Genomic DNA, 23,509 nt, shown 5'->3' with positions numbered 1-23,509 from the left:
AGATTGACATTGGTTCAAAAAAGGGTACATTTTTGTATATGTGCATTTGGAAGCAGATTGTGGAACTGATGAAATAAAGAGTCTTATACTTCATCTATATTTTCAAAGTGAATTAAAGAAATGTCAAGTCACAATGGAAATTTAAGCTAGAATACTGCAGCTGTCAATACATCAGTGACACTAGGCAGTGGCAGTACTATAGAGTAAACAGTAATTAAGTATATCAGTATGTTTGCGTAAAAATCAGGTTATAGTCAATATCTGACTTTTTTCCTAAAAATAAGAAGCTGAAGCCTTATAAGAGAAAGTCATAGACATAATATGTCCATGCATTAACTTACAACTGAATTTCTAAGTACTACACAGGCTGTTAGGTAAGCAATTTCCATTAGAGAAGGCAAATGAAAGCTTATTTCCTACTTTCAAATTGTAGATGTAAAAATGCTTTTTGAAATACACTTACAAATTTGGTGAATGCATTACAGTACTGACCTACTGGTTTGGAACTCCCAAGTGAGAGAAAATGCTTTAAATAAATGGTCAGAGGCGGGAATAACTGCTAAAGCAATTCTGTTCATTTTGTAAAGCGATGACCCGCAGGAAGAGATGTGCAGTAGAGATAAAATTTCCTGATACTAGAACCCAGAGTAGCCATTGACAGAAAAAGTGTAGTACCAAATTACTCTGATAGACTGATTGCCTGGACTGGAAAATATGGTTATTTATTTAGAAATTTTCCTGTAATTGGAGAAAATTTCATAATAAAAACAAGAAAATAGAACATAGTTGAAATGAGTGAACCGACAGACTTCTGAGAAGTATCTGAGAACAATGGCTAGCAAGAATAAACAAATATTTTAATTGTTTTTTTCCCTATTCAGAATCATGGTGTTCAAAGTGTCATGTGATGTACTGAGAATAAACCCCATGAACTTGACTGGTGCCTGGGGAATCTTACTGGCTGTTGTGACTTCATCTGGCAGTTGGCTTCTCTATTCTGTACCAGCTGTGTGCCTTGTCAGGATTTAATCACTTGGGTGTCTGGGGTCCCAGTGACTCGTAAATGTAGTAGACATCAGTGTATTGCACTCTGATAGACCCCTCTGGTATATCCTGCCTCTCTTTCCATCCTTGACACATGATAATTTTGTTACTTCTGTTACACCATATTAGAAAAACAAATATTAGGCACTTTTGGTTTTGAGCTGTGACCAGATGCTTGTGGGATCACAAGGTGGTTCAGGCTGGAAGGGACCTCAAGATAATATCTATCTTCTTGCTGAAAGTGTGGTGAGTATAAAGGCTGGACTAGATTGCTCAGGGCTGATCTAACCTACAAAGTATCCAAAGAGAGAGATCACAGAGTGTTATTGGGCAAAATCTTTCAAGGATTTATTGTCTTTTTGAGACGTTTGTTCCTAAGCAAGGTAGATAGATATCACTTGTTGAGTTTTGTGGAAGCAAATTTCAGTTTTTTTCTGATTAGAAGACATATAGTTTCATTCAGAAATAGATGATCATATAAAGCAGCAGAGAGATTTCTGTGAGTGATGCAAATCACTGTTTTCATAGGGAGTTCATGAGGCTCTGATCACATTGCAGTAAATTTTTGCTCCTATGAAAAATTCTAGTCATGTCAGTAGAGATGTTACATGGGCATTTTAGGTTGACAGCAGGATCTCAATATTAGGCCCATAAAAATAATTTGAATTAAGTTTCATTAGCTCAACAGAAAAAAGAGGAGTAATTGTGATTCAGGGAAAAGTAGTAGAGTTAGCTTTTCAGCTCATGTTGAGGTAGATGTCAGGACTGCATGATGGTATCCCATGCTATATCCTCAGAGGAATTGCTCTGCTTAAGAGAAAGTAGACCCAAAAGGCAAACAAAATTATAATCTGAAATGGGATTCAAACTGATAAGACGGATAGGAGGATCTATTTAATGGATATGGCTGCATTAAATGATGTAGAAATTCACATGTTATTGCATGTCAGTGGTAGGAATAGTCACACTGAATTGTCATCAACACTGGCAGAATGTTACATCTGTTTTCATAACTAGAGACCATGATTAATTTTTTTATCATCTTACTTTCACAGAACAGTGAGCCTGAGTAATTTTGTGGGTTATGTGAATTCACAGCATGTAAAAAGCCAACAGTACCTGTGCTTGATGAGCTGCAATTCACATACTCCTGTTGTTGTATGCCAGGCAGTCCAGCTCCCAAGTCACTATTTCATAGCTTTCTATGTAGGAAGGGATTTGCCTGTCTTTAGATATCAAGAATTAAACATCTGTGCCTGGGGCAGTCACGCAATAAACATCTTCAAAGGTGAGCCATTCTAAGATTTGTACTTTAATAACCATCTCTGGGGGAGATGAGTTTTCTTTTACCAGTGCCTATTTATTATTTTTTGTTAGAGGAGAAAGAATTTTACCTTTTTCTAATCCATAATTAGGCATCTAATTTGGAATAGGAAAGATAATTTCTACCATATTTTTTTATCATTGCATTTTTACTTTATTGTATTTCACGTAACTATTTCTAGATTTTCAAAGGTGATCTGCATTTCTTTTCCTGACATACAAATAGTCTTGCCAAGTGATTCAGATCGGTTGCTTTATGGAAACTGATAGATTCAACATAAGATAACCAGGATGATAAAGGGAATACAGAAATATGGAACCCTAAGAAGAAAAAACAGTGTATATGAAGAATTATACATAAAGGTGTTAAGATCCTTGAAGAAATTGCTTAAGACCTGTGCATAGCTAGGCCAGGGAATCTATATTATTACTGTTCTGCAAAATAAACTGTTAGAACTGTTTAACTCTGCAGCTAACAATTTATTGCCCACCATGAAAGGTTGTAAACAAATATAAAGAACAGATAAGAAACAAACCTGAATTTCAGCTGAAGTGTAGCAAAAGTGACGTTCTTTACTGATGCTTTCCAGTTTCACTTCCTTGTCTTTCTTTTTAAAAAAAAAAAAAAGAAAAAGAAAACCGAGGAATTCCAGTATTATTTTTAAAGTTTGGGGTTTTTTGTTTGTTTGTGTGTTGGGATTTTTTAAAATTTTCTTTGCTTTTTTTTTTTTATGTTTTTATTGGAGGCCTCATTTGTAGCTTTGTCAGCTCACGCCTATAAAGTAGGGAAGCCAGAACTGAAGAATCCTAAATGAGAGTAAGTCGTAGAAAATATTCCCTACTCAACAAGGAGGGTTGGTCTGTGTCAGCTGGGTTTCACTCCTGACTCAAAATGTCATTAATATTGACATGCTGGAACTGATGCTGTGTCTATAAAGCCTCACATACTGCAGCATTTTCTACAGCAAGGGGTGGACAATATGCTTCTGCAGTCTTCAAGGCCTCCCCAGGGCTCAGATGAAGCCCTGACTCTGTTTCTTCTCTCCTATTATTTGCCTGGCCTATTGCCTGACCATCTGCAGAACTCTGTATTTATGCCACTATTTCATTTGCTTTTCTGAGGTGAGCTTTAAGGAGAATGCAGCAAGATGAATTTAGCCTTGCTGCATGATGTCTTAAGATCTGTTGTTCAAATAGGGCAGCCCTAATCTAGCAAGCCAAATTAAATCCTATCTTGTATTAACTCACAGGCTGTGTGGCAAATAAATACCCATGAAAGGAAAGAAAAGTCCAGTGCTTTTAAGAGCCTTCTTGCACTCTGATAATGGCACAGAAAGAAACAGCTGTGGCTATTATAGCTGTGGTTGTCTGATAACAGAGGAAAGAAAATGTTTGCAGGTGAATGGAAGGGGTTTGATTCAAGCAGGTGAAAAAACATAGGAAAAAGCAAATTCACAGAAAAAAGTCAGTATATACACTGGGAATTTAAATTTGAAAGAAAAAAACCATCTTGCTGTTTTAAGGTATTTCTGTTTAGAAAGGATAGAAAACTCTTCAGGTCAGTGAGAGCTGTGGGCATCAGAAATGTGTTTAAGTTGTGCATTAGGAGATACTTCCTGATATGTTTTAGCTATCAATAGAATTTATATAAATTTGTTCCACATTACTTCCCTTTTGAAAACATAATATATATCAGGAAAATATTTAGGGCTTTATTCCTCACGCAAACAATAATACATCTATAATTCTCTGCGCCATCTGTGCTCTAGCTATATTACAAACACTCATAGAATAAAGTGAATTTTTCTCCTCACTTGTACTCTTTTCCTTTGTCTGTGGCTGCCTCCACAATACTATTTTGACCACACAGCTATGTTATCAGGAAGATTTATAGGCAGTTAAATATGACACTTGACGTTTACATGCCTCTTTTCTTTCTTAGATCTCAAAGAGAACTATGAAAAAGTTTAAGCACTCTCATCAATTCATGCAGGGAAAAAAGTAAGATACAGTCAGAGGCCGAACTGAGAACAGAACCAATTCTTCTTATCTCTAGACAGGAGCTTGTCATTTTAGACCAATTATATTATCTAGTTTGGATTTATGGTGAAAAAAAACCCAATATATCTGAGACTCCAGTATGCAATGTGAGAAAATGTATATAATCATGCCTTTCATTAAGAGTTTCTTCCTTGCAGACATAGCCCATCTAAAAAGTTTTTTTTTTTTTTTTTGCCATGTGCAGTCTGCTTAGAGTTTTTGCTGTGTTCTTCCTGAATAAACAAGATAGGAGGTTATTTTCATGTCTCAGCTTCTCACTAAATTGCAAGTAGCAGACAGAAACCTTTCAGAAAGAAAAAAAATTGCTGAGAAATACATGAAGGAGCTTCATATCTCCTAGGCTAATTCTATAACCTTTGGCTGTAGATCTGAAAATGTTTATGAGTGAAGGTGTGATTTATGTTTTAAAGTAAGGAAAGATGGTAAAGGTGAATTAGATCATCCAGTCCATTTGATCATCACGTAAGCTGCAGTGGCAATTCTTTGATAGAGAACAAAATCATATTAAAATGATAAGAACAGAATTAACATGGAACCCAAAAGAAAGAAAAAATAGTAAATTAGATGGTTTTAGGAGACCACACAGCAGTAAAAATAATCCTTGAATTGTGAATAACAAAAGGCTCATTGTGAAATAGACATTCCGAATTTGGTTTTGGGAGCTTAAATATCAAACACTACTGTAGAATTACCTCAGGAACAGCAGTTCCACTAGCAGTTAACCACAGTCAGGATCAGGAGGAGATAGTCAGCAGACTGCATATTAAGTTCTTCCTTGACATGAAGTCACATATTAATTTAATTATTGACATGAGTAGAGCTGCTGCAGGTCACATAAGGGTTTACAATGGTGTCTTCTGTTTTTATAGACCCATTTCATCATCCGCAGAGTGAGACTGATGTATGTCTCTTTCAGGTAGCCTTATAAGTTTTGTAAAATAAATATGGTGTTCAATTTTTTTGTTATGGCATTTGTTACAGATCTCTTTGGGCACTGCTCAGAAATGTTTACCTTTGGGGGAAAAGGCAACGCCCCTCTTCCCAAACAAACTGAAAATTAATTTTAAAATACATTGTGTATAAAGAAGAAAGTATTAAATTAAATATTCTGGTTTTCAAAGCAAACCTGAAGTGAAAATCACATGGGGTTTGAATCCAAACTCCACACACCCTAGTTTCTGAACATTATAAAAGGCAATTAATAATTATCTTTCTTCATTCTATGCTATTTAAGAGTGAGATGAGTTTCAAGCAAACTTAATTGGTGCAACTTAAGTAATTCATTTAAAATACTTGAACACAGTAATCTGGATTTTGCTCATTACTGAACAAAAGAAAGATGGTGAGGAACACTGTTCTTTTTATTCCAGCATTAAAGGTCTTCCTTATTTTAGAATTCTCAGAATAACAACAAATCCCAACACCAGACATTTGACAGACTATGGCTTTGTCATAGCAACTGGAAAAATATAGTCTAGCATTGGGAAGAGAAGTTTACCCTTTCAAATTACTGTTGTGCATTCCTGTATAATGGCTGCCTGACTGTAAAAGTTCCTCCTGGGCAGAGTGCCCCTGAATACCTATTAGAGCTCTGCCTTTCAAAGACAAAGAAGAGTGGTTTATGTTGCTGTGTAAGCTGAAAATTCTGGTTCTTAGGTACATTGCTTGACAGTTCACTGTGTGAATCTATTACTAATTAAAGAGCTTTGTTTTACAAAGTTTGTGAATTTCATAAAAAGTTTAGAAAACAGTGTTTACATTTAATGCAAACAATCCAAGGTTAGATTCAAAATACTTACTTATTCATGAAGCTTTGGGCTTGCAGGGCTTTTAGTTCTATTTTGTTCCCTACTTGATTACATGTGTGTGTTTAAGATTATTTTTCTTTTTCTTTTTTCATTTCCATTACAAATGTTACTAATTCCCAACACAAATTTAGCAATCTCTGCATGGTGTTTTTCTCTTAATAGATGATGTTGATGCTGTGTGACATGAGTTAATATCATTTTAATAATAAGTTAAAGTGCAGAAAAATGCCTTTAAAGGGAGGTGACTAAACCACTTTGATGGAATCTTTTGGTACAAAAATATAAAGTAAACACAAAGAAGACAAAAAGCCAGGGAAAAACTAAATGAGAAATAGAAGAGGAAAATAGACGCGTTAGAAGATATAAGAGACACATTTAGCACAGCCATCATAAAGAGTTTCTAGCAGAGGTCCATTTATTCAAGTCCAGTGATAGATTTTACAATCTTTTATTTGTGGGGAGAAGAGATTCAAAGCAGAGTGAGAGTTCCTGCTGACCTAATTATTAGCCTTTTCAATGTTTTGCCATTTGGCAATATATTGTGTAGGTCAATGTGAGTTAATAAAATAGAAATGCAGAGGTAAGTATTGTTTCCACACTAAGCAAGCTGATTAATTTTGTGTTTACTTTTTTTTTTTATATATTATAGTTATAAAAGAACTTGGAAGGGTGGCTTTTTTTTTTTTGTTTTGTTTTCTTTTTTTTTTCTTTTTTTTTCTCCTGGAAAAAGGATTTTATGGCATAGAAACCACTTTTTCAATACATTTTATTTCACCTAGGTAGCCTTTTCTCCTGGTCTCAGACACAGGAATCTGACAACATTATTAATTTTAATAGGAAATATCAGATATTTATAATGAGAATCTTGAGACCATCACTGTTCATTCAGAGGTCCTCAGTCACATACATAAACTGAACTGTACTCTTCAGCAGCTATTGTTTGCTTTTCCAAATTCAGTGAAGGTTTCTGTATTGATCATTTGCTTAATGTCTTATTTTACTTATTCAGTTTTTCCTACCTTAGGAAAAACACAGTCACAGAATAACTGATATCAATTTTGTTCCCTCAAAAACCTCTTTACTGTGTTTGCAAATTGAAGAATTTCATCACTTGCATGTAAGTGCACAATATTTATTTTTTTCCCTACTGTAGCAAAAGTAGCATTGATGAATAAATATCAAGGAGAAGTTCTTCATTCTGCAAGTATTTCTCCTATCTGAAATTTTGTACAAGACACCCTATGTTGTATTATTCTGAATGTGCTTTAAGCGTAATAACTGCTGCTTTGTATGAACAAAGACCAGTATTTCCACAGATTTTGCATGAAACTCTAACTTAGATAAAATGAAGCCAACACAGAAAGTAATGTCAGTTCTTATTACTATCTGGATTTCAGCTTGATTAGAAAGAAGGATGAGAAATCCAGTCAAGTGTCTTATGACACTGGCTACTGGATTCAGATATTGTATTGCTTGTCTCCTGATGCTACTAGAAATACACATCTCGAACCAGAAAAGCTGAGACACGTTTCCTCTACAGCCTGGAAGAAGAAATGAAAAGTTAATGAAAATGTTTGCCTGAGTTGCACACAAACTCAGTAAGCAGGTCATGTATTTTGAAGATGTACTTAACAGTAACTTTCTTACAGATGCTCTGGAGAGTAACACTTATCTCCCGCACCATTTGAAGCATGAGTTAGTCGCTTTGTCAATCAGCTCAGCACAACGAAGCACAGTGAAGGGTCATTGTCATTCAGTTTCTTGACACAGGTACAGGACATGATTTGATGGCTTTCAGTAGCCACGTGTGAAGTTAGTTGCAGAGGCAGAGGCCTCACAGATTTCCACTTTATTGTTATTCTCTAAAATATGGTAGATAATTTCCAAAGAAAATATGCCAGTGTGGCTGTAATGCTGTTGATAACTTGACTTTCATCTGTGAAATTGCTTTTAGACTTGGTACCTGCCTTGAACATAAGCACTGCAGCTTTGCTACTCTGCTGGATTCATTTGAAAGATACCCTGCTGCTATAGCCTGGAAGAGCTACTGTTGAATTTTAAAAGGTGTTTTGGACTAATGCAATAATCACTGAGGACAGGCATCAGAGACATGATATTTGCATAACAGCTTTTAGAAATACTATTAGAAAGCAAAATATTATAAAAGTGTGGATAAAGGGAACTTAGCACCAACCTATCCTAGGTACTTTCAATGTTCAGCTGGCTCTTCTCTAGTGTCTGTTCTAATGATACCTACCCTGATTACAGTATATTTAATATAAACCTGCTCAGCTAATATCTCCAAAGTAAGCAGGTACACATCCCACTTAACAAATTCATTTACAGAGAAGTGGGTGGCAAAACAAGAATTCAGATCTCTGTCCTTTGGGTTCATACTTACTGCTTCAAGCAAAAAGGGAGCTCTGTCATCTCAAGCCAGAAAACATGCTTTCAGATTTATCCACTGTTTTTTTTATACTATTTTAGAGTAATGTTTATCTTTAAAGAACCATGGGAACTTAATTCAGAGGGACACTTATCACGGCCTTCGAAGTATACTGCAATGTCTAATTGATCAATGTTATTTCCAAGGTGTGAGTGCGGATTAAGAAGAAAAGAAAATACAGATCATGATGATTTTAACTACAACATGGGCATTACCATGTTTAATTGTTTCAGTAAGAGTTGAAAAATTTTTGCCTTCTTGCTGTCATATATTGAAAAAGGTAGACATTTAGAGTGTAATGTATAATTTTTTCTTATTTACCACCATTTCTAATAGGGAAAAATTTGATTTAAATTTTTTTTTCCTCTTTAATTCATCTTAAGAAGCTGAGGTTTTGGTACTTTGTGTTTCTTGCAGGTCATGAGCTAAAATGTTTTTTGTGGATTATGAAATAAAAAATATCTGAGCTGCACTAGTTCCTTGTTTGTGTGTCCCCAAGTTAGCAAAACTCCCTGAAGCATTCTCAGATGCCTGAAATGGGAGGCTGGGATGTGGCAGGGAGAAGACAGGGAAGCACGGAGAGCAGTAGGATGATATTTATGTGAACCATATCCTTGTGGAGCAGACATCCTTTCAAAAAAATTATCTCTTTGCTCAGATAATTAGTCTGAGTTTGAAACGGCAGGAAAAAATAGTACATGCCTAGTTTGCATCTGCCTGTTCACTTTACTCATGCAATGATTTAGAGACACAAGACACTCACTTTGTCTTTCTGCTTACCTGAAAATCAACGCATTATAGTTCAAGAAGGGGCAGCAGTTCTGTGGTTGCACACATAGGGCTTGCAGCAGTGATCTTTCTGTTTGGACATGCAGGGGTATGGATATGTAAATCCAGTACTGTTCTTAACCACTGGAACAGTATGCTCTCCTCAGATGACATTTCCCACTGTGTAGAGCAGCTACAGTTTCCCTTCGGGAAACACTTTGAGCTAAGCTACAAATGACCCTGTCTTTTATTTTGGTCTACCCACAGTATGCTGTCGGTCTCACACAGGCAATAACCAGTGTGAACAAATGGGTTTTTTACCTTGTTATCAGATTTTTTTTCCCGATACGATTTTTTTTTTAATAAACAAAGAAAGCTGCTCTTTGGTGTCCAGCTTATTTATTTGAGTTGGAAATAATGTATTACTTTAATATTTGCTGTATAGTTCTGTAGCTAGGATCTTGAAGTCTAGGATTTGCCAGTCCAGGATGGGTCAGGATCCTTTAAAAATAAATAAATAAATAAAATGGAAACAGCTATTGAGATCAAAATTATAAATTTGAAATATTCAGAAAAATATATTAAATTATTTCAAAATCATAAATATGGCTGAAATAAAAAAAATGCAAACAGTCAACAGAAAGAAAATTTTTTCATTTGTCTTTTTTCAAAATACATTTTATCAATATTTTATTGGACTTTTCAGCTCTCGAGTCATCAGACTAAGAGCATAAAAATTGATAACTCTGTGGAACAGCATTTGTACCTCCATAGTGAAAATTTACCCATAGCCAAATCATCATTACAATATTCTAAATGGCAACTCCAGTAAGACAAGTCTGATGTGGGAGTGATTGCACCAGAAGTCCTTCTACTCCTTTTTGTCTTGGATGTTGCATAACTATTATACAATCCAGCAGAGTGCAATCATCTCCAGTGTAGCATTTCATATACATTACACAGGCATGAATTATTGCTAATGCAGCATGCTTTCCTTCTGCATCAGTGTTCTTCCCATTATTCTGAGCACTAGTGTTAGTATAGCCCATAGCATCTACAATATGTTTGGTGAAGTTTGCACTGTGTAAATGCAAATGGACAAAATGGAGGACTTTGCTGCAGAGTTTAAGGGCGGAAGTGATGCAACAAACTGGTATAACTCAAAGAGGAAAATGTCTCTTTTAGCACTGGGAAATACACGTGTTTCTCTGAAACTGCCCAGAACAGATGTTCTCATATAGTTGTCCTTGAATCACAATTGATCTTAAGGACATTTACTTTTCTTATCCTTCAATTATTATGTTCTGCTCTCTCTCCTTATTTCTAAATACTACTAAATTTCTCTCAAAGATGGCTATATATATTCAGCTCTTTCATAATACCATTACTCAGTTGGCCACAGACATGGTATCTGACAGTTTGTGGCAGAAATACTTCAAATAATTGAAAAAGAGAAGGAAGCTGTACTGCCAGATGTTCTCTGACAGGTAGTTCTTGTTAAAAGGCTGATTCATCTCATCCAGCCTTTGCCATACATAAGGTAGATATCTAAGTTAGTTTTTATGCTCTATTTTAAAAAAGGACGAGAGGTAAGAGTCTTAAACTTATCTTGTTTTGGGCTCTATTAGGTTCCAGAAGTGCTTTCTGCTCTGCAACAAGAGGCCTCAATATCTGCTTGACCCTAGACACTGATTTTTTAAGCAGTTGCAGTTCGATAAGATGAAGTTCCTAATCAGGTATTAGAGTGCTGTGCACTGAACACAGTGACATGAATTTGCTTTGCCAGTTGCTCAGCCTGGCCAAATAAAGAGCAATTTAGATAAGGTACCAGAGCATCAAGACCATGGGGATATTTTCAGCACTTCTCAGAAGCACTTGAGGGTGCATATGAGAGCACAGATTCACTTTGTTATTCCCATTCTTCTGACAGAGATTCTTGGAAATCGCATATGGTAGTTACAACCAGTTGAATCAGAAAGAATTATTTACTTTTGCATTATTATTGCAGTCATAATTTCAATTGATAGTCTTAATTTTCATATCCAAATTTTGCTTTTCTTGCTTATTTTACATTCAGCTTTCCTAAACTAGTCTCATACAATATGCTTGGCTATAATGTCACATGCAAAATAAAGCTAAAAATTTTTTGGGTGAGCATCTATGAGAGAAGCTGCCTTCTGGCTCATATCTACTTTACTGAGGTATCCCTGGTTTGATTTGAAAACATGGACATATTCAAAATAAGACATATTGATTTATTCAAAGTCTCTATTTGGACCTAGGAGTGGTGACTAAGCTCATTTGCATGCCAGAGTCCCTTACACTTTTCAGTGTGGATTAATTGCAGGACTGGGTTAATTTCCTGAATTTGCATCTCCAGCTTAGTAAAGGTATTTAGAATTTCATTATCTATGTGCATTAAAAACCATGCTAAAATCCTTTATTACTAAAAAGAGTTCAAAGCAATGAAATTTTAAATACAAATCCCTTGAGCTGTTATGTAAGTGCCATATATTGCACAAAATTTAATTTAAATAATAGTAACAGTAAAGAGAAGTTAAGCATGAAACAAAGACATTTTCTATGCTAATTTAAATTTGTTTTCTTATATTTGTATATGCAAAGTTTCTTGGGAAAATGAGTTACTTCCTTCTTTGTCCAATGTTGACTTAATAGGTTTAACTTGACAGTCTTTAAAATCCAGATTTATGTTCTGGGGTTTCAACATCTTTCTATTTAGCTCAAGTAACTGTGCTTTATTTCCAAGTGTGTATATTACAGTGCACTGCATAAATACTTTACTAGCATGACACATAAATCTCAGATTTTGGATTTCCGTGTTTGGTATCTCTTGTTTCTTCTCTGTCTAACAGCTGTAAATGTTCATAGAGGATTTAGATGGAAAATATTTAACAACAAGAAAAACTTTTCCTTTTGCTTGACCTTTTCAGAAAATTGTTTGAGTTTTGTCTGCACTTCCACATTGTGTATGGATGTACAAGTTTAATGTTTTATGTATGTGTTATATGTTGCACATGCTCTCACAACATAAACTATTATATCTATCTATCTATCTATCTATCTATCTATCTATCTATCTATCTATATATATATATGTGTGTGTGTGTGTGTGTGACAGTTAGTTGCTTCTTAAATAAAATCCAGTAGAATCCTAGCTTGGTAAATGCCACACACTTCTTTATCTTATTAAGTTTAAAGCAATTTTCTCTGCTTTCTATGACTGTACCATAGAAATGGTTGATGAGATCCCTTTGCCTAAGTTAGATTTTTAAATGTTACAAGCCAGTGTACAAATTACAGTCTACCCCTTTATAGCCAGTAGAGAGGAAATGTATTAAATTAATTGGCATATGGATGTGCACATTTTTATTAAATTTCAAAGATTCTGGTATGAATAAATTAATTGCTTTCCATGTAACTGGGTAATAGAATTAAGTCTGGGTGGTTTTGACCCAATAAAACACAGTTTCTGCCTCTTTACAAGATAATTCTGCCTTCTGCCTCAGGTGGGATGGTATTTGCAGGCAGGTTTGAAAGATCAGATTGATTGAAAAAGGAATTCACATAATACCTCCCTATCTTCTTTTTCTAAAACTGTACACAAAATGTTTATGTCCTTATTCCTAGCTCAGATTTGTATCTGCAGAGCTACTGAACTCTGGTTCTAGTTAGAGATCTTTTACTGTCAATTATCTTGAACAAATCTTTACATACATTTTTACTCTGTATAATATGTTGTTGCAATACTGGTAAATACACATATCTGCAAAACATAATGGTCTATCTTTATTCCATATTACCAGAGATATAAAAGTTTTAAAGCTAAAACTATTACTACTATCAAGTGACATACCTGTAAGATAATGATCTATTCTTTAACTTATATTTTGTTACTGGTGGTGGGGGTGTTTTTTTATTGGTTGTTTTTTTTTAATTTTTAAAATGTTTCTGAGACACCCTTAGATGCAATCAGAATTTTGCCACAGAACATTTTATTCTCTGGAACAAGTTTGTGCATATTATACTTTGTATAATAAGGTAATTTCTTATCTCTGTGTGTTGTAACCATTGCATTTTAGACTCTTAATAATTTAATTTTTCATAATAAAATTTAAATTATTGAATACTTCTGCTTTTACTTTCAATTATTTTTCAAGTATTCCATTTTAATTTTCAGTATTTAAGCTTAGGTAGTTCCTCCAAAATGCACAGAGCCTCTTTTACTGATAAGTGTGCTTAAAATTTATAGCACTTTCAGCCATGAGGTAGGAAAGTGACATTTAGTATCAGCTTGATTTGAGTACTCATTCAAAAAAGCTTTTAACTTTGATTGGCATGACAACAACATCAATTCTTATCCTTTACAGAGCTTGCTGTCTGCTGAAAATGAAGAATTTCCATGAGTTCCTCTACACTTATGTGACATTAGAAAGACGTGATATAGGATGGTCCAATATCCAGTTAGGTAAAGGATTGTGTAGAATATTTTTTTGAATTAAATTCCCATATAAGATAATAATAAAATGATAGGTATTTAAGCTCTTATTTCACTAGCACAGTTACACAGATCTTTAGATCTTAGACAGCAACCAATCTCAGCATTGGTTACTGACACTGTTATAGGAACTTAGGCCATTCTGGATTTAGCAGATGAGTCATAGAATCATGGAATCATAGAATGGCCTGCATTGGAGGGGACCTTAAAGATAATCTAGTTGCAGCCTCCCTAACGCTGGCAGGGGCACCTTCCACTACACCAGATTGAATTATTCAAAGACCTGTGCAACCTTACCTTGAGAACTTCCAGGGATGGGACACCCACAATTTGTCTGAACAACCTGTTCCAGTGCCTCTTCACCCTCACAGTAAAGAAATTGTTCCTAATATCTAACATAAATCTGCCCTCTTTCAGTTTAAAGCCATTATCACTTGTCCTATTGCTGCATGTTCTTGCAGAATTTGTTCTTCAGTTTTGTGACCCCCTCTAGGTACTGAAAGGCTTCTCTAAGGTCTCCTCAGAACCTTCTCTTCTCCAAGCTGGATAGTCTCAGCTCACAGCCTATCTCCACAGAAAAAGATGAATACTGCTACAGTTTGTTATTTTTTTTATTCTAATAGATTGTTTTATTTCTGTATTTATTCTACAGGGTTGTGAAAATAGTATTTATATAGGAATCAGTTACAAAGGCTAATATGTCCTTGGAAACATTACAAATCAGACACTTTTGGGACTAGAAAGTACAAATATTTTAGAAAACCTATTTTCACAGTGTGAGACTGTTAATAGCTGATAGCTTATTTTAGCAATTTTCCAAATATATGAAAAAAGGATTTATGGCTAAGAGATCCAAACATATGTGGCAGTTAAGATGTTGCTGGGTGGTGCAGATGACACCTGCTTATGAGTGTCCATTGCTATAACTGAATGTTACTCTGAGTATATCTTTAAAGCTCTGCAAAAGATTTATGGCACTATTTAATGCTGCTTTCTATCTCTATTTTTAATAGCCTGCTGTTTAATCTAAAACAGCTATTATTTTTTCATTTATGTGCTTACTGCTAGGCAAATGAGATTATCGTTGACTATCTAGCCTAACTAGAGAGGAATTAATGATTTTGTTTGGGGCAATTTATGGTTTTGAGTTTTTTTCCCTTTTAGTTAGGACCTCTTATGAGTGGTATCCTGGGGAATCAGAAAGAATAAACATTAATAAATAGCTTTAATATAAACAATATCTACAGTCTATGCATGCAAATAGTCATAGACTTTTGCAGTTTTGAGTCAACTGATTCCATTATATATCTATCTATATCTATATCTATATCATCTATATCTATCTATCTATATCTAATCTATCTATATCTATATCTATATCTATATCTATATCTATATCTATCTATATCTGTATCTATATCTATATCTATATCTATGTCTAATCTATCTATCTATCTACATACTTATCTACATCTACATTTATGTCTATCTATATATATATGTCTATATCATCTTTATCTAAATCTATATTTCTATCTATATCTATATTTCTATCTATATCTATCTCTATAATCTCTATCTATCTATCTATCTATCTATCTATCTATCTGTCTGTTTAATCTATCTATCTCTCAATCTTTTTATGCTAGCATTGAAACAGAAATGTACTTTAAATCGTACTTACCTGTGCAGGCTGCTAGGTCCTTGCATCATCAGAATAGACGGGAGTTGATGAATTTGATCACTGACCTTCACCAATTTTGAGATTTACTAGCTTAGTCCAATATACAGGCTTCCCTCAAACAGTCCAATATTCAGAACTTCCCTCAAGGCAAGTGAGTTGTACAGTAAAATTATTCTGGGACTTCTCCATTATTAATGAAACATTTACTTTCAGTCTGTGGAACACAAGGGAAAAATGGATGTTTTTGTATGGCTAATGTGATATGTCCATAACAAAAACAAAACTGATTTAACTTTGTTTCTTAAACAAATGATACTCTTTTAATTAACTTTATTATTAGATTTATTTCCCCTCATTTACTTAATTTTTATCGCAAGGATAGGTACCATCAGTGAGTTCATGTCTTAAGAGAGGTAGTTCTTAAAAACTGATGGTGCATTCATTGTTTCTCATCATATATACCTGCTTGCTAGGTTTTTCACAGGGGTCTCTTGTTTCTATCCAGGATTTTCTGAGGGAAAAAAACCCCAGTGTATTTGTGCTGTGCAATGCATGAACAATGCTTGTACAAATGACAAATTGTGTATCCTGTCATGGCAGATTTACTGGGTGTGTTTGAACCACGTTCATGCAAGGAGCTTCCTTATGGTGCAAGTACTGTGCAGGTGATACATTTTCCCTTTCACCATTTAGTGACAATGGAATTTATCAGAACATCTTCTTTATCCTCAAATACTTTCTGAGACACTGCAATGTTTGCTAGTCAAGGCAAAGAATTAGAAAAATAGAACAAATTGGCAAAATCATGTAATAAACTAGAAGGAACATCAATATCTTAATCTTGGCTATGCCATTACCTCTCTGTGTGCTTTATTTTCATTATATCTGCCACCAGAAAAATGCTAATCACAGCTTATCTTGGAAATATGAATTATTTAAGACTTGTGTAAGTGCTTTCAAAGGTGTCAAAAAGTTTATTATATGGGTTAACTTGTTTATTTGGTTATATTTCTCAAGTTATAGGATAGAAGAAACTGTGAAGCTCTACAACTGTCTGAAATTTTTGCCTGACTATACTCGAGAGTTTGGAGTGACAGTATCTTTGTAATACAATATTTTTGGGGAAGCACAGTCTTAGACTCAGTAAATGCTTTAAGATAGAATGCATTGTAACAATCAGGTAAATTGATGGTTACTGTGGCAAACCTTTTTTTTTCTGCTTTTTACTTTCCAGATTTTCTGCATCCTATTAGTTCCAAATGCTTCAATAAAATATCTGATATATTACTGGCAGAACTGTTTCTACTGTTTTCCTCTCCTTTCACATGTCAGACTCTTTCAATTTCATTGCATAATTTTACTATTATTTAGACTTAGAAATAAAGTTTCCAAAACTGTCAAAGGACTAGAGAGGCCATGTAAAATATTCAGGGACAATTGTTTAAAGTCCCAAGCAACAGGCATCGTTATTCGTGTCAGTAAATCCTTTTGCAGCAGAGGTCAAACACACAGAGAGTGCCTTCTTTACAATTGTCACTTTGGGGGCATTTGACTCCTTTGTTATCTTCTTTTTTCATGAGGCCTTTCCCTCTTATTCTTACTCTCTTTGTTGTGTCTTCCTTGTGAATTTCTTACCGTTACAGTTTTTATATTTTCATTTATTCCAGAAGCTTAAATAGAAAATATTAGGGTCAGCCTGAGATTGCAATACTCTTTCTTATACAGAATTTGAGAAACAAGATTGGCCTTTTCAACATTTGCTTCTACATTTTCAAGAGCTGTGAAAGGGGAGTTGTGCAGACCTAGATGACACTTTCCTGCTTAGTAATCACTTTTTCTCTTTGCTCTCTGTGAACAAAGCAAATGCTTCGTTGGCTGCAACTTCAAAAATTCAACTGTAGATAGTTAGAATAGGGAACTTCAGCTACAGAGTTTAAATATTTTTTCCCCTGAAGATCTAAAATCTTCAAAGATAATTGATGCAATATTTATTATTGTTATCTATTTTCTTTATGAAGTAATAGTAATAATAATGATTCAAAATTACACTAGAGCAAAACTCACCATACAAACACCTAAATTTTGAAGGAGGGAAGATTGGAGGAAAGAGATTTTTGAATCTCATAGGAAAATGAGGCTCTACTGTCACCTTAATGACCTAACACTGAGACCTAAATTGTCTTGATTTGCCTGTCCTGACTTAGGATTGAATTTGGTTTCCAGCTTTGTAAGGAACTGGTTTAAACAAGATAAAGTAGTAATGCATTTATTCTTTCCTGCTCCTTTATTTATCTTTACAAAAAATATGGAACATTCATTGGAACCAAGGCTCCCAAATTCCATCTGCCACAGAAGGTCTGAAGGTCCTTCAAGCCAGCAGTTCATTTCCACATTTGTCAATATATATTTAGCTAATCAAGAAAGAGCAACATAAACAGGAACTGATGAAAAAAAATCCTGCTTGGGTTTGTCTCTTTAATTTAGTGTTTCAGGTTCTCATCTTGAGACAGAGGCTTGATATTACATAGAGACTTCTGGAATGCCTATTTTTGTCTTTAAAAGTTTCATTTTTGCTCTTAATAGTATGTGTTGAGAGATCCTGTTTCTAGGTAAGACAAAAGATTTTCATCTCTCTCAAACAGGAGAATAAAACAGACGTCTACAGGAACGCAGTACAGGCAGGCCTGTCAAATAAAAGGGCAACAGTATTACCAGCTCATGTAAGCAAAAGAATTTTTTTCCTGTTCTGAGCAAACCAGTAAGAAACAATGTTAAATTTATTTCTTGCTGACTAAACAAGATAAAAAAGAAGATTTTCCATTCTTTTGTAGAATAAAACACCATTACTTTCTGTGATAATGGTCAAAATAGTTTCTTAGGAAAAGCCCTGCCCTGCACTTTTTTGTGGCCATCTGCTAATGCATCTTGTGTACCACTGCAGTCACTAAGTAGATGCTGTAAGATCACAAAGTCCTGCTAATATAATTAATCCATAATATACAGTTTTTTCATCAAGGAGGGTTGAGTTGGAGATTAATTTAGTAAACTGCCCACATACAGATGATGCATTCAAAGGTGATCTGGCTGCTGTCATTAAAAGGCCACTATCATCTTTCAGAAGTTGTGATGTCCAGGGCAGTACTCCAATACCTTGAAAAAATCTAATATATTCAGTCCCTAGGAAGAGAAATTCTGGCTGCATACTAGCCTGCATCCAAGAAAGGCAAACTCTCCAGGAAGGCAATTGTTCATATCTTTTCAGCACATAGGAGGAGGCCTGTTAGAGTCCTGTGTCCAGCTTAGGGCTCACAGCTCAAGGGAGATAATGACATACTGGCGAGTTCAGTGGAGGGCTTCTAAGGGGAATGGAGCACTTGAAAGGCTGAAGGACTAATGTGGATTTCATGGAGTGATGGAATTTTTAAGTAGATACAGAAATATATTAAAATCATTGCAATCAGCTTTGGTAACACTTCAGAATAAATGTTCGTGGAGCTATAACACTTCTATGTGCTTTGAAGTATGCAGGTGCTATCTAAGTAATTGTACAGAAAATGTGTTCTCTTGGATCCTACTTGAGAGCCAGAATCCTGTGGCACATCAGGACAATGACATAACAGGATTAGGACTTTCTCAGGCTACTTCTTATGCAGAAATGTGTGTAGTAAAGTCTTCCCACTGAACAGAGTTTCAGTTATATCTGATGTTATATCTGGTGTTGCCAGGGATTACTGCAAATGCTAGAGTCTGAATCAAGTGGCATGTTTAAAAGAGGAGTGTACTATATTTTTTAGATTTTAGTCTCAGAGCAGTGCAATTCCTTTAGTACATTTGTTGCTGACACAATAACAAATGATTTGTGATTCTGAACCAAATTAATTAATTTGTTTAAACAAACTGCAACAGGTAAAGACCAATCACTAGCACATACAGATACAGAAAGTTAAAAGCAGTCATTCTGAAGGTCAGTTTTTATTTGGCCTTTAAATATTTGGCCATAATGTATGATTTCCCCCTTTCTCCAGTGAATTTCCTCTCTTTGTGAGAATTTTTTCACAAAAAGGAATGTGGAAAATTGAAATATGGAAATTTGTCCTAGAATCTCAGATAGATATGTGGAAAATTGGTCTAGAATCTCAGATAGATATGTGGAAATTTGTCTTAGAATCTCAGACAGTATAAATTGATTTGCTAGTGTAGAGTGATCTATCCCACATTTTTTTTTTCCTCAGTAATGACATAGAATGCGAGGAACATGAAATGATGAACATTAATTCCTTAAAAAATCAAGTAAATATTTTAACTGAAAATAGGCGCAGTTTTAAGTGAGTTCAGATTCACTGCTTTTCAAGGCAGCTGTCTTGAAAAGTCAAAATTTTGTCTTAAGCCAAAATTTGTGAGAAATGGAAATTTTGAGTTCAGAGAAAATAACCTGAATTGAAACAGCCAAATTCTACTTCACTCCACAAGGTATTTTCATCCCTCATATGTCAACTTCATTTTGAATTTCCAGATCATTGCTTTGGTATTTTTAATTGTATTTCAGAAAGTTCTCAGACAGCAATCAGCTCTAAAATACAAACACTAAGAATGTTCTTTAACATGAGATGTTTCCTCACAACGTGAGAACTACTTTTTAGGAGCAATTCAGTGCAGGCTCTTGGATTAAGGGTATGGGCATAGTGAGTTGATTTGTCATTCATCAATATTCTCTATATACACTAAATTTTCAATGCATTCAACTTAAATTTTATGAATATAAGATCTTTATTACTTTCCACTCTCACTTTCTTTTTGTTTAATGGAGAATATACTCTCTCAGAAACTCAGGTTGATATTAGATGTGAAAAAGAAGGTACTTTTCATATGTGATCCGAGTACTGCACATGAAACAGTGGAAAAGTCAGTCCCCCCCCCCGCCAAATCTTTTCAGTTTTATAGGCAGCTCAAGAAGTTTTCTGTACACTTTTATCTCCTGATTTCTGTTTAATGGCTTGTCTTGTTTTCATATCCATTGATAATTACAAAGATGAGGTAGTGCAGAAAATAAAAGCACAGTTGTTTCAAAGCAAACCTCAATAAAAGGTATTTTTCATATCCTTTCCCCCTCATCCTTTGCTGTACATTGTAGTGATAAATACAGTTATTTATTTTCTATGAAAAGGGGAAAACAACTGATCTAATAACTGTCCTTTCCCAGAGGTATCCTTAGTCTTTTCTGGTAAACAGACTGATGACCCAAGAAAAATAAAGTGAGAATATGAGCACTCTTATAAGCAGTAGAAATATTGGAGATTAAAGTGTAATTGAATTCAAGCTGCCAACTAGATTTAACTCCACAGCTCTTTGGGATTGTGATCATGACAGTTCTCCCAGCTATATCCTGGATGGGATGCACTATTATATGTCTTGTTAACCTTTACCCTAATTCTTACACATAAACACTTTACCCTATCATCACCATCATTAAACTCTGAAGGGTCAAAATGCTCCCAAACATACAGGTTACCCCACTGCCTCTTTATCCTTACTTATCCCTTCTGAACCCTTTGTAGCCACAGCAGCACTCTAGTTATGAGTCAGCCACCATGTTTTTGTGATGACATCTGTATTTCCTGCTGCAGAGAAGCTTTCAGCTCCTCTAGGGGTTTTTTGTGTTTTTTTTTTTTTTTCCTCATTCTATGTACATTAGTGTAGGTGTACTTCTGTTGGGTTATTGATGCCATCACATTTCTGGGGGAAAAGCCTGAATTTTTGTGTGATCAGCCTTAGACACTTCCATGGTTTCTAACAAACAATCAGCCTTAGACAATCCCATAGGTTCTAACCAATATCCCTGGCATCTTTGCTGCTGCATGGTTCTCCATCCCCTGTCTCCACTGAGACAGCAGACTGAAGGACCATGCCAGCACAGTGTCCTTCAAACAATGGTGTGCCTTATCTGGTAGCAAACTTTCTCTTCTCATCTTCATCCTGGTTTCTAGGGAAGCAGAAGAGTTCCCTAAGTTGATCCCTCTACATATCTGGCCTTCAGAAGGGAGTCTTCTTTTTTTCCTTTTTGGAAGCAGTTTTGACACAGGGCATAGACCTCAGTGACACCTCTGCCCTAGATCAACATCGCCATTGTCATTGCTCGGTTCTGTTTGCAGAGCCTTGTACCTACCATACCAGGGCACTGGGAAGGTGGGGCAGTCACAGTGGAGACATACCTTCTGCATCCAGCAGGAACTTTCCATCATTGTCCCTTACCCCTTAAAGTTAATGTGTTCAGCCAAATGATGAAAGGATAAGGAATCCTTGGTATCATCCGTCCTATCTGCGTGTTGGGCCTGTCTTAGGAAAGGTAGGATAAAATTCCAGGAGTCAGCTTCCTACTCTCCTTGATATATGCTCTGCCTACTCACCTTCCCCCAGAGTTCTGTCACGAAGCAGAGGAGCTCCTCTGCCTTGGATGAGCTTTTCTAAGTACTGGTACTTAGGTCCGAATTCATCCCACTTAAGTTTAGGCCTCAAATTTAAAAGCATATTTATTTATATTTCATCTATGCTCAGTGAAGAGATGCAGCCAAAGAGGGTAATACACCCTACAGGGATAAATAAGGAAATCCTAAACAAGCTTGAATTCAGCACTTTCCAATGTCGATACCTTATCACCAGGTTACTCTTTCTGTCTTTCCATTCAATTTCATCCAGACGCTCAGTGTGCAGCAACCCAACTTCAACAGGAGGAAGGGACACTGCTGTCTCCCATTGTGGCTTTGTGGTAATGTCATACTCCTGCCACAAATATTTGGGATTCCTTTCTCCCATATAGGTAGACTTGGAGTTGGTCCTTTATCTTAGCATTTGGCTGATACCTTCTACCCTGTTTCCAGGAAGCCATTTTGGAGGCTAAAGTAAGGTGGTAGAAAGATTTGTGTCAGATGGGTTTTTTTAATTTATCTTTGTTCTGCAACACTTATGGTAAAAAGCTGTAACTGTTGCATGTTTTCATTGTTCAGCTGGTGGTACTTTGATTCAACTAAAACTTCCAAGGGGCTCTACCTTTCCAAAAGTCCCAAAAGGTCTACTAGAGAGAAGTGCTAAGAGCAGATAAAGAGACAGGGTGTGTTGGAGTTTATGGTATAAGCAGAGACTAGGAGGGCATTGAACAGGGGCCCAGACTTCAGAGGACCCAGAAACAAAATATATTTTTTCCTGTTACTTTGAGATGACTTTGTAGAGTTTGTAAACCCAGGAAGCCAGTAGAAGTTACTGGAGGAAGGATAAGGAAAAGATGCATTGTACATAGAAACAGGGAAATTAGAGTACTTGGAAAAATATTTGTCTGATAGAATAAAATATTCCTTTCAGGTAGTTGTAGACAGCAATATGGTCTGCCCTCCCCCTCCTCTTCTCCAGGCTGAACAACCCCAGCTCCCTCAGCAACTCTTTACAGAATTCTTGTTCAAAACCCTTCAATGACCTTGTGGTCCTTCCCTGGACACTTATGAGATAATAAGAACGCTGAGAAGAACACTGAGTTCTGTGCAAACTTTGTGTTGTTTGGATACTGCTAAGTAGCAAAGGAAATGGAAATCCTTTAAATTTCTTATCCTTGTGAGTCAAAGTTTATTAAAGATTTGTGATATACAGACATGACATGGAGAAAAAGACTCATGGTTGGTGACTATTATCAAAGCATTAGAAATTTAACCAATATGCTATACTTCATACAACATTTTCAGTGTTAAAATTTATGTGTAGATGTGAAATTTACATTAAGGTTTAGGTGATAATAAAAACTTCTCTTTAAGCTGAATGCTAAGTTTGCATTTGTTTAGAACTATGACACAGAGAAAAATTATTTTATTAGCCCT

The sequence above is a fragment of the Lonchura striata genome, chromosome 1, assembly GCF_050655825.1.
Source record: "Lonchura striata isolate lonStrDom1 chromosome 1, ASM5065582v1, whole genome shotgun sequence".
NCBI lineage: Eukaryota > Metazoa > Chordata > Aves > Passeriformes > Estrildidae > Lonchura > Lonchura striata.
Note: the sequence above shows the minus strand (reverse complement) of the source record.